The sequence below is a fragment of the Palaemon carinicauda genome, chromosome 7 (genome assembly GCF_036898095.1).
Source record: "Palaemon carinicauda isolate YSFRI2023 chromosome 7, ASM3689809v2, whole genome shotgun sequence".
In the NCBI taxonomy this organism is placed as follows: Eukaryota; Metazoa; Arthropoda; class Malacostraca; order Decapoda; family Palaemonidae; genus Palaemon; species Palaemon carinicauda.
This window is the reverse complement of record NC_090731.1, coordinates 8,876,140-8,888,639: the sequence shown is the minus strand read 5'-3', so window position 1 is coordinate 8,888,639 and position 12,500 is coordinate 8,876,140. Positions and strand designations below refer to the sequence as shown.

The 12,500-nt window shown below is 35.7% G+C and overlaps 1 pseudogene; it reads right to left on the bottom strand.

Annotated features, from left to right (window-relative positions):
• Nucleotides 1–12,500, bottom strand: part of LOC137643825 (putative neural-cadherin 2) — a 432,156-nt pseudogene that overhangs the window by 24,628 nt on the left and 395,028 nt on the right.

Below are 12,500 nucleotides of genomic sequence, written 5' to 3'. Positions count from 1 at the left end.
TATATATATATATATATATATATATATATATATGTGTGTGTGTGTGTGTGTATATATATTTATGTGTATATAGAGTAACTAATTATTATAAAACTTATAACACATATCCTGATAAGAGTTATTGCAATGGTAGCATGTCATCAAGACATACAAACTCTAACAACGGCCAAAAGTATGCAATGTTGATCTGCCATTTTCCCGTTTGTGCAGAATAGGTACATTGTGATTTGATAAACTAGTGACGGAAATCTTAAATTAAAAGCCTTTAAAGACACCAATGTGTCCTCATAAAACTTAACAAAATAAGACGTACGCGTCAGAACGGAATAAAGACTGGTCCAAGACTGATATTGCTTTAGTAGAAATTACTAAAAATTTAATTGTATCCTAGTCTGAATTTCTTATCAACTAATGTTCATTGATCTATCTTTAGTAGGAGCTATTAAATGGACCTTTATCACGGTCAATTCTTTTCAAATAATATTTATTGATATAACTTTAGCAAAAGTTACTAAAGATGGAGCTATCACAGTCATAAGTTATTATGAAATAATGTCTACTGATCTAACTTTAATAGGAGTGACTAAAACTGGATCTTTATCACAATCAATTCTTATCAAATAATATTTACTGATCTAGCTTTCGTAGGAATGACTATAAATGGAACTATCTTAGTCAGAAGTTATTATTAATTAATGTTTTAGCCTATTAACAGTTCAATACTAAGATTTTATCGTAAGGACAAACAACTATAGAATATTGAACTTAAAGCATTTTACTTACAGAGGGCGTCCATCCTCTCGTCAAATCTGTAGGCGTAGTGGGCGTGAGGTTGACAGACGTTGCGTGACTCAACGCCTCGTTGGTGAGAACTCTCACGACCACGGAAACATTAGCAGAAACGCCCACTTGGTTCCACAATAGATCGTTCACGCTGAATTGAAGGTCATATCTAGGAAAATAACAATAAAATACACTGTTAGAAAAAAAAAACCGTAATTTCAATCGGAAATTCTTCGTAAAAATCTACTGTTCTCAGCCGTATTTCAGTAAAATACAGGCGACCGTAATCTTTTACGGGGTAGTGACCGTAATATTACTCCTTTACGTGAATAAATCCGTTCTTATTACGGTATAAGTCCTGGAATAAATGTTGCAAGGCATTTGCGGGTTTTTAATCCAAACTTTTAACTGTGTATGAACGTTTTGATGTATTGTATATGTATATATTTTCAATGTTACGATTATTTCTATGGATATTTGACAATAAATTACAAATCTGTAAAATACTTCACTATGTTTGCATTGAATGATGCTAAAATACCTTTTAAAGAGCTTTCTCTGTTCATCAACTTTCGATTAATAAATATAAAATAATCGTTTAAATCCTTCATTGTTATCGTTCTCATCATTTGGTATGACACCTTCTTGTTTCTCAGTAATATTTGGCAAGAGGATACAAATTTGTAAAACACTTCACCATGTTTGCATTGAATGATGCTAAAATACCTTTTAAAGAGCTTTCTCTGTTCATCAACTTTTGATTAACAAATATAAGAAAATCCTTCAAATGCTCCAATGTTATCGTTCTCATCAATTGGTCGGAGAGTTTCTTGTTGCCAAGTAATATTAAAAGAAATCCTCAAACAAAATATGTCCAGCTCACATTTTATTGAGTAACCTGTACCGTAATGTTTTTAAGTCATATATGGAACATCAAAACATATTCATGAGCTTTATTTCTCGATGGGCGTTTCAGTGATATCCAACAACCGAATTTGGACATACGAAGACATTTTTAGTCTCTCTGTTGGAGAAGATATAATTAATTTAAGGCTTAGGAAGGCCGTATTTGCATAATAAAGCTAAAATGTACTTTTAGGGTTACTGGAGTAATTGCATGGAAAGGTACTTTTATCAGATATCAATTCTTGGTTCTGATACGTTAACCCCAGATATTCGAGTATTTTATAGAGATCTGATGATATCCGCATATTTCTTTTATAACTAGCCACTAGTGTAGTAAGAGGAGGTGGGTTAACAATGGCTCCTTCTTCCAAATTTACTTTACTGTCCTTGATTAGCTTTTCAAACATGCTTACCCTTTACCAGAGCATTTTAACTGCGAATCAAATTTTATGAGTGTTTTTTAATTTTGCAGTGTGAAATTTATGGAAATTGTTGGAAATCACTTTTGCACAAAGAGCAGATAGTGAATGGAGCTTGAAAATATATCCCCAATCTTATGTTCAATATTGGTTTACTTAACACACACTGTTAAAGATTTGCATTAAAAATCGGTAAATGTCTGGTAACATTTATTCAAGGATTTTTACCATTATTAAAAAGGATATATTGACGTAATGGAGTGATATTACGTTCACCAACCCGTAAAAGTTAATAACAACGTAAGGTAAAATTACGGTCGCCTGTATTTAACTGAAATACAGCTGATAAAAGTATATTTTTACGAAGAATTTCCGATTAAGATTTCGGTTTTTCTAACAGTGCATATCAATCAAAAAGGGCTGCATGCAACAATAAAGTTAAATTCATATATCGTAAGTTCATGTGTGTGAGTACTGTATACAGTAGCAAAATGTGTTATTGTGCAGAAAAAAAGTCAAAAGACCAAGAAAAACAAGTATGTACCTTCCTTCCCTGACATGACTGGAAGCATAGATGGTGCCATCATCTGCATTCAAAGAAAACAAAGGATGCGGTTTTCCTGCCCAGTGGAACGTTTTGTCTCCTACGTCCCAGTCATCAGGATCATCGACATAAACTCTTCCTAAAGGTGCAGCTGACCCTATGTTCTGGAAGGTGGATTAGAGTAATACTTAGGGTTCTGGAAGGTGGAATAGAGTAATACTTAGGGTTCTGGAAGGTGGAATAGTGTAATACTTAGGGTTCTGGAAGGTGGGATAGAGTAATACATTGGGTTCTGGAAGGTGGAATAGAGTAATACTTAGGGTTCTGGAAGGTGGAATAGAGTAAAATTTAGGGTTATGGAAGGTGAATTGGAGTGAAAATTAGGGCTCTGGAAGGTTGGTAACAGTAATAATTAAGGTTTTTAAAGGTCAATTAGAGTAAAATTTAGGGTTTTGGAGGGTGGATTATTAAGTAATATTCAGGACTCTGGAAGGCAGATTAGAGTATTATTTAGGGTTCTGGAAGGTAGATTAGAGTAAAATATAGGGTTCTGGGACGTGGATTAGAGTAAAATCTAGGGTTCTGGAAGGTGGATTAGAGTGAAATTTACGGTTATCAAGGGTGGATTAGATTGAAATTTAGGGTTATCAAGGGTGGATTAGAGTGCAATTTAGGGTTCTGGAACGTGGATTAGAGTGAAATTTAGGGCTCTGGAATGTGGATTAGAGTAAAATTTAGGGTTCTGGAAGGTGGATTAGAGTAAAATTTAGGGTTCTGGAAGGTGGATTAGAGTGAAATTTAGGGTTGTGAAAGGTGGATTAGAGTAAAATTTAGGGTTCTGGAACGTGAATTTGATGAAATTTAGTGTTCTGGAAGGTGGATTAGAGTAAAATTTAGGGTTATGAAAGTTGGATTAGAGTAATATTTAGAGTTCTGGAAAGTGGATTAGAGTAAAATTTAGGGTTATGAAAGGTGGATTAGTGTGAAATTTAGGGTTCTGGAACATGGATTAGAGTAAAATTTAGGGTTCTGGAAAGTGGATTAGAGTGAAATTTTGGGGTTATGAAAGGTGGATTAGAGTAAAATTTGGGGTTCTGGAAGGTGGATTGGAGTAAAATGTATGGTTATGAATGGTGGATTAGTGTGAAATTTAGGGTTCTGGAACATGAATTAGACTAAAATTTAGGGTTCTGGAAAGTGGATTAGAGTGAAATTTAGGGTTATGAAAGGTGAGTTACAGTAAAATTTGGGGTTCTGGAAGGTGGATTAGAGTAAAATTTAGGGTTATGAAAGGTGGATTAGTGTGAAATTTAGGGTTCTGGAACATTGATTAGAGTAAAATTTTGGGTTCTGGAAAGTGGATTAGAGTGAAACTTAGGGTTATGAAAGGTGGATTAGAGTAAAATTTGGGGTCCTAGAAGGTGGATTAGAGTAAAATTTAGGGTTATGAAAGGTGGATTAGTGTGAAATTTAGGGTTCTGGAACATGGATTAGAGTAAAATTTAGGGTTCTGGAAAGTGGATTAGAGTGAAATTTAGGGTTATGAAAGGTGGATTAGAGTAAAATTTGGGGTTCTGGAAGGTGGATTAGAGTAAAATTTAGGGTTATGAAAGGTGGATTAGAGTAAAATTTGTGGTTCTGGAACATGGATTAGAGTAAAATTTAGGGTTCTGGAAAATGGATTAGAGTAAAATTTACGGTTCTCGAACGTGGATTGCAGTGAAATTTAGGGTTCTGGAAGGCGGATTAGAGTAAATTTTAGGGTTCTATAGGGTGGATTAGAGTAAAATTTAAGGCTCTGGAAAGTGGATTAGAGTAAATTTAGAGGTTCTGGAAAGTGGATTAGAGTGAAATTTAAGGCTATGGAAGGTGGATTAGATCAACATCTTAGGTTCTAGAACGTGGATTAGAGTAAAATTTGGATATGACATGTGGATTAGAACAAAATTTGAAGTTTGGAAGGTAAAATAGAGTGAAAATTTTTGGTTCTGGAAGTGAGATTAGTGTAAAATTCAAGATTTTAGAAAGTAAATTAGAGTAAAATTTGTGTTATGTAAGGTGGAATAGAGAAAAATTTGAGGATCAGGAAGGTAAAATAGAACAAAATTTTGGGTTCTGGAAGATGGATTAGAGTAAAATTGGAGGTTATGGAAGGTGGATTGGAGCAAATTTGAGGTCCAGGAAGGTAAATTAGAGTAAAATAGTTGGTTCTGGAAGGTGGATTAGAGCAAAATTGGGGGTTGTAGACGGCAGAACACGGTAAGATTTGGGGTTCTTGAAGGCAGATTAACATAAAAAAAAATTTCGGTTCTGGAATTTGGATTAGAGTAAAATTCGAGAATCTGGAAAATTAGAGTAAAATTTTAGTCATGAAGGGTGAATCAGAGCAAAATCATAGGATCTGAAAGGTTAATTAAAGTAAAATTTGACGTTTGGAAGGTAGATTAGAGCAAAATTTTACGTTTGGAAGGTAGATTAGAGCAAAATTTTACGTTCTGGAAGATGAATTAGAGTAAAATTTTGGGTTATGGAAGGTAGATTAGAGCAAAAAGATGTTTGGAACGTGGATTATAGTAAAACTTTTGGAGTGTGAATTAGAGCAAAATTAGGGATTCTGGAAGGCGGATTTGAGTAATATTTGGGGTTCTGGAAGGTGGATTAGAGTAAAATTTTAGGTTCTAGAAGGTATATTAGAGTTAAATGTGTGGTTCTGGAAGGTGGATTAGAGTAAAGTTGAAAGTTCTGGAACGTGGATTATAGTAAAATTCTGGCATATGGAATGTGGAGTAGAACTAAATTTGAGGTTCTGGAAGGTGGATTAGAGTAAAATTTGGAGGTTCTGGAAGGTGGATTAGAGTAAAATTCGATATTCTGGAACGGGAATTAGAGTAAAATTGTGGTTTTGAAAGGCAGATTAGATAAAAATTTGAGTATCTGGAAGGTGAATCAGAGTAAAATTTGATGTTATGGAAGGTGGATTAGAGCAAAATTTCAGGTTCTGGAGGTGGATTAGAGTAAAATTTGAGATTTTGGAAGGAGAATTAGAATAAAAGTATGGTTATGAGAGGTGGATTAAAGAAAAATTTGAGATTCTGAAAGGAGAATTAGAGTAAAACTTGAGGTTTTGGAAGGTGGATTAGAGCAAAATTCTAGGTTCTGGAAGGTGGATTAGAGTAAAATTTTGGGTTGTGGATGTAGATTAAAGCAAATTTTTAAGGATCTGGAAGGTAACTTTAAATAAAATATGAGGTTAAGTAAGGTGGATTACAGCAAATGTTTAGGTTCTGGAAGGTGGATTAGAGCTAATTTTTTTGGTTATGGAAGGTGGTATAGAGCAAAATTTCAGATCCTGGGAGGTGGATTAGAGTAAAATTTTTGTTATGGAAGGTGGATTAAAGCAAAATTTGAGGTTCGGGAAGGTAAATTAGAGTAAAATTTTTGGTTCTGGAAGGTGGATTAGAGTAAGATTTGGGGATCTGGGAGGTGGATTAAAATAAAATTTAGGGTCTTAGAAGTGAATGTGAGTAGAATTAAAGGTTCTGAAGGTGGATTAGAGTAAAATTTGGGATTCTGAAACGTTGATTAGAGTAACATTTTGAGTTATGGAAGGAGGATTAGAAAAAAGTTTGAAATAATGGAAGGTAAATTTGAGTAAAATTTTTTCTTGAAGGTGGATTGGTGCAAATTTAGGGGTTCTGGTATGGGGATTAGAGTAAGATTTAGGGTTCTGGAAGTTGGACTAGAGCAAAATTTGAGGTTCTGGAAGGTAGATTAGAGTAATATTTGCGGTTCTGGAAGGCGGATTTAAGTAAAATTTGAAGTTCCAGAAGGTGGATTAGAATAAGATTTTGTGAGTGGGAATGTAGACTAGAACAAAATTTGATGTTATGGAAGGTAAATTAGAGTAAAATTTGGGGTTCCGGAAGTCGGATTAGGGTAAAATTCGAGATTTTAGAAAGTGAAGATTAGTAAAATTTGGGTTATGAAAGGTGGATTGGAGCAAAATTTTAGGTTCTGGAAGGTGGATTAGAGCAAAATCTGAGATTCAGTAAAGTTTATTAGAGTAAAATTTTTTGTTCTGGAAGGTGGATTACAGCAAAATTATGGCTTTTGGAAGGCGGATTAGAGTAAAATTTGGGGTCCTGAAAGGTGGATTAGAGTAAAATTTGACGTTCTGGAAGGTGGATTAGAGTAAAATTTGAGGTTCTGGAATGAGAATTAGAGCAAAATTTGAAGTTTAGGAAGGTGAATTAGAGTAAAATTTTACGTTCTGGAAAGTGGATTAGAGGAAAATTAAGGGGTCTGGTAGGCGGATTACAGTAAATTTGGGGGTTCTGGAAGGTGGATTAGAGGAAAATTAAGGGGTCTGGTAGGCGGATTACAGTAAATTTGGGGGTTCTGGAAGGTGGATTAGAGTAAAATGTGAGGTTCTGAAAAGTGGATCAGAGTAAAATTTGGGGTTTTGGATTGTTGAATACAGTAAAATTTGAGATTGTTTGGAATTCTGTATTGTTGAATACAGTAAAATTTGAAATTTTTGAAGGTGGATTAGAGTAAAATTTGGGGTTTTGGATTGTTGAATACAGTAAAATTTGAGATTGTTTGGAATTCTGAATTGTTGAATACAGTAAAAATTGAAATTTTGGAAGGTGGATTAGAGTAAAATTTGGGGTTCTGGAAGGTGGATTAGAGTAAAATTTGAGGTTCTGGAAGGTGGATTAGAGTAAAATTTTAGGTTCTAGAAGGTGTATTAGAGTAACTTTTTTTTTGGGTTTTGGCAGGTAGAGTAGAGTAAATTTTGAGGCTCAGGAAGGTGAATCAGGGTAAATTTTGGGGGTTCTGGAAGGTTGATTAGAGTAACATTTTGGGTTCTGGAAGTTGTCCCCAGCGTAAAATTTAGGGTTCTGGAAGGTGGATGTAAGTAATTTTTGGGGCTCTGGAAGGAGAATTAGAGTAAAATCTATCGTTTATATAGTAAATGAAAAGTTAAAGTACTTTTGAAAACATCCAGGTGCACTCTGTGTCGTTTATATTGATCCAATATAAAGAATTCACCGGATAAAGGCAAGTGGCATTTTTTTCCCTTTATGATATCATAACCAACCATCAAAATATGTAGAGATTTAACCTCAAATCTAGCGTAAATAGTTGTGTTATCTATCATGTAATAACAAATTTGAAACCTCTTCATTAAACTGTACTTTCTACTAATCAATTAGATTTTAGCAGAACTTCTAATAACACATATAAGGTGGTTTTATTTAATCCTAGTAATTCTCAGCCTCATTACATAATATATAGACACTGACGATATATATATATATATATATATATATATATATATATATATATATATATATATATATATATATATATATATATATATATATATATATATATATTTATGATAAATTTTGCACATTTTTACGTGTTTTTCATATTCAAATAAGCCATATATATTTTTGATATATTAATGTCTGGATTCTCTTAACAACCTCGGGATCACAGACCCAGGCGAAATCTCACAAAGACAAGAGCTTGGCTCCGGCCGGGAATCGAACCCTGGTCGGCAAGCTTATATAGACAGTGACTTAACCCACTTGGCCACGAACAAGTGGGTTAAGTCACTGTCTATATAAGCTTGCCGACCAGGGTTCGATTCCCGGCCGGAGCCAAGCTCTTGTCTTTGTGAGATTTCGCCTGGGTCTGTGATCCCGAGGTTGTTAAGAGAATCCAGACATTAATATATCAAAAATATATATGGCTTATTTGAATATATATATATATATATATATATATATATATATATATATATATATATATATACACACACACACACACACACATATATATATATATATATATATATATATATATATATATATATATTTACCATGGTACCTCCCCCAATTTTGGGGAGTAAACGACATCAAACAAATGAACAAAAGGGGACCTTTCCTCTCTTCGCTCCTCCCAGCTTGACGAGGTATTCAGCCGAGATTGGCTGGTACTGTTAGGGTGCCACAGCCCACACTCCCGCGTTATCCACCGTAAGCTGGATCCCCTATTGATGTTACTTCCTTGGTCACCAAGGCGAGGAGGAAGCAGCAGGGCCTACCGGAACTGCGTCACAATCGCTTGCCAATCATTCCTATTTCTAGCACGCTCTTTTGCCTCTCTGATATCTATTCTCCTATCACCCAGAGCTTTCATCACACCATCTATCCACCCAAACCTTGGCCTTCCTCTAGTACTTCTCCCATCAGCTCTTGCATTCATCCTCTTCTTTAGCAGACAGCCACTTTCCATTCTCTCAACATGGCCTAATCACCTCAACACATTCATATCCACTCTAGCTGATAACTCACTTCTTACATCCGTTCTCACCCTCACTACTTCATTCCAAACCCTATCTAATCGAGCCATACTCCTTAAACACTTCATCTCAGACACATTCAATTGCTGACTCTCTGTCACTTTCATTCCCCACAACTCGGATCCATACATCACAGTTGATACAATCACTTTCTGAAACAGAACTCTCTTTACATTCATGCCTAACCCTCTGTTCTTTACCACTCCCTTCGCTGCTCTCAACACTTTGCATCCTTGATTCATTCTCTGACGTACATCTGCTTCCACTCCACCATTTGCTGCAACAACAGACCCCAAGTATTTAAACTGATTTACTTCCTCAAGTAATTCTCCATTCAACATGACATTCAACCTCGCACCACTATCCCTTCTCGTGCATCTCATAACCTTACTCTTACCCACATCAACTCTCAACTTCCTCCTCTCACATACCCTTCCCCACTCTGTCACTAATTGACCAAGATTCTCTTCCGAGTCTACAACCAGTACAGTGTCATCTGCAAACAACAGCTGATTTACCTCCCATTAATGATTACTCTCATCTATCAGTTTCAATACTTGACCAAGCACGCGAGCATTCACTTCTCTCACCACTCCATCAACAAAAAAGTCAACAAAAAAGTTGAACAACCATAGCGACATCACACATCCCTGTCTCAGCCACACTCTCACTGGAAACCACTCTCTCACTTCATTTCCTATCCTAACACATGCTTTACTACCTGTGTAAGAACTTATCACTGCTTGCAACATCCCTCCACCAATTCCATATATCCTCATCAAATTCCACATTGTTTCCCAATTAATTCTATCATACTCTTTCTCCAGATCCATAAATGCAACATACACCTTCATGCCTTTAGCTAAATATTTCTCGGATATCTGCCTAACTGTAAAAATCTGATTCATACCTCCCTACCTCTTCTAAAACCACCCTTTATTTCCAAGATTGAATTCTCTGTTTTTTTTTAATCCTATTAATCAGTACTCTACCACGCACTTTCCCAACCACACTCAGCAAACCAACACCCCTTGAATTAAAACACTCATGCACATCTCATTTACCCTTATATAGTGGTACAATACACGCAAACAACCAGTTTACTGGTACCATTGACAACATAAAACACATTAAACAATCTCACCAACCATTGAAGTAGTGACACCTCTCTCCTTTAGCATCTCAGCTCTCACACCATCCATACCAGGTGCTTTTCCTACTCTCGTTTCATCTAGGGCTGTTTTCACTTCCTCTCTTGTAATCTCTCTCTCAATCTCATTTCCCATCACTGGCACCTCAAGACACGCAACAGCGAATATATCTGCCTCCCTATTATCCTCAACATTCAGTAAACTTTCAAATTATTCTGTCCACATTTTCCTTGCCTCCTCTCCTTTTACCATCCTTCCATTTCCATCTTCCACTGTCTCTTCAATTCTCAAACTCCTCTTCCTTACTCTCGTCACTTCTTTCCAAAACTTTTTTTTATTCTCTTCATATGAACGACTCAATCCCTGACCCCACCTCCAGTCAGCTGCCCTCTTTGCCTCAGTTACCTTACGTTTTACTTCCACATTTTTCTCTCTATATCTTTCATACTTCTCTACACTTTTACTCTCCAGTCATTCTTCAATTACCCGCTTTTTCTCTTACACTTTTATCTTCACTACTTCATTCCACCATTCACTACCCTTCCGCATGCTGCCTCAACAATCACCTTGCCACTCACATCACTTGCAATCCCAACAAAATTTTCTTTTACTAACTTCCACTCCTCCTCTAAATTACCTGTTTCTCTCGCTTTCACTCTGTCATATGCCATTTCCAGCCTTTCTTGATATTAGCTTTTTACCTCACGTTTTGTTAACTCTTCAACCTGCACTATTTCCCTTTTATGTCACCCCACTCTATTCCCCCACTCTTTTGCTACAACTAATTTTCCTTCCACCAATAAATGATCAGACATACCGTTAGCCATGCCCCTAAACATGTGCACTTCTTTCAATCCTTAAAACATTTTTCTAGTTATAAACACATAATCCATTAATGCCTTTCTACCACTCTTCTATTTACCACTCATACTCATGTATACTTGTTTTTATCTTTCTTTTTGAAAACAAATAGAACTTACAACCATATCTCTTGCTCAACACACAAATCTACCAGTCTCTCACCACTCTCATTTTCACCTGGTACGCCATACTTCCCGATGACACCTTCTACCTCTCCAGCACCCACAATAGCATTCAAGTCACTCATGACAACTACATAATTCCTTCTGCCCAGTTCCTCTGCACACCTAGTTAATTCATTCCAGAATTCATTCTGCTCTTTTTCACTTTTCTCACAACATGGTCCATACGCACTAACAAATGCCTAACATTCCCTACCCAACCTAACCCTTACCTACATTAACCTAGATGATATCTCCTTCCATTCCACGACTTTACCTACCATCCATTCACTCAGCAATAAAGCCACACCCTCTCTTGCTCTTCCCCTTTCAATCCCAGATACTCAACCAGTCACTTCACCAAACATCACTTCACCCTTCCCTTTTACCTTTGTCTCACACAAAGCCAATATGTCCATCCTTCTATTCCTAAACATACTTCCAAATTCACATCTTTTACTCTCTATCGCACTACATCTTTGAAGTCTCACAGGAATATAAAATACAGGAGAGAGGGTTCCCCCTCGTCCCGTCCCTTTTAGTCTCCTCTTACGACAAGCAGGGATACGTTGGCGCTATTCTAATTGTTGTTATTCCCTCGATAAGACTGGGGAAACTTGAGAGCACAAAACTGTTAGCCTACGATATTGAAATATAATTTGTTTTGGTCGGAGGAAAGGCTGTGAAAGTAGGATACTAAAGTGGATCAAAGTAAAGTCAAAATATGTACGTTGAGCCTTTTTTCCGCAGCATGGTTTTCAAAGAGTATTTGTGTCTTTTATGAATAATACAACATCATGAAGTGGAAACAAATTTTTTCTGAAACAGATCTATATACTTTTCACACATAATCTCATAAGAAATATCTTTATATAAATAATTTGGAAGGGAAATATGATTAAAAAATTACCCATTACTATAAAATATTCAGATGTAAATGTTAATGATTTCAATAGTGGTAATTTTGATATGGAAAACCAAATTAATTATCAGTCTTTTGAATCAGAGGAAAGACAGAAAAGTGTTAATTGCAGAGGTGTGTCTTAGAACATTTTTCATTAAGATTAATGAGCCAGTAATGATTTATTGCGGTTACAGGCATGGTGGTAATTAAAGCAATGCAGTGAATAATGATGCAGTGTGAAGTTTCATGATGTAAATAATATATTTGGTTAATGTTTTATTAGATGCTTATCGAATACAATATCATACCGATGTATACAAGAGGATAATTAACCGTCTTAAACCATTTAAGGGGATTATTTCAAAAGTTTGAAATAAAAATGTGGAATTATAGAC